The sequence below is a fragment of the Mus caroli genome, chromosome 1, assembly GCF_900094665.2.
Source record: "Mus caroli chromosome 1, CAROLI_EIJ_v1.1, whole genome shotgun sequence".
NCBI classification, from domain to species: domain Eukaryota; kingdom Metazoa; phylum Chordata; class Mammalia; order Rodentia; family Muridae; genus Mus; species Mus caroli.
The window spans coordinates 18,876,935-18,877,377 of NC_034570.1; positions in this window are offsets into that span (position 1 = coordinate 18,876,935).

The window sequence follows — 443 nt, forward strand, 5'->3', positions numbered from 1 at the left end:
CAAACAACTATGAGAATGAAGGCTTAAATAATTTCTCTAATAACAGTCCATTTTAAGTTTGTATCTAAATGCAAGAACAGAAAGCAAAACCATCATTATGACTTGTACTAACCAAAGGGTGTTTGACTGGGCCAGCGTGTAACAGAACGAAGAAACATAGAAACAATCTAGCACCAGTGACATTTTGTGCCTCTGAATTCTTTCAGCAAAGGTGACACATTGTTGAATATCCTTTAAGAATGGATGGACCTGGAGGGTATCATCCTGAGTGAGGTAACCCAATCACAAAAGAAGTCATTAGATATGTACTCACTGATAAGTGGATATTAGCCCAGAAACATAGAACACCCAAGATTCAATTTGCAAGACACAATAANATCAAGAAGAGGGAAGACCAATGGGTGGATACTTCATTCCTCCTTAGAATAGGGAACAAAATACCC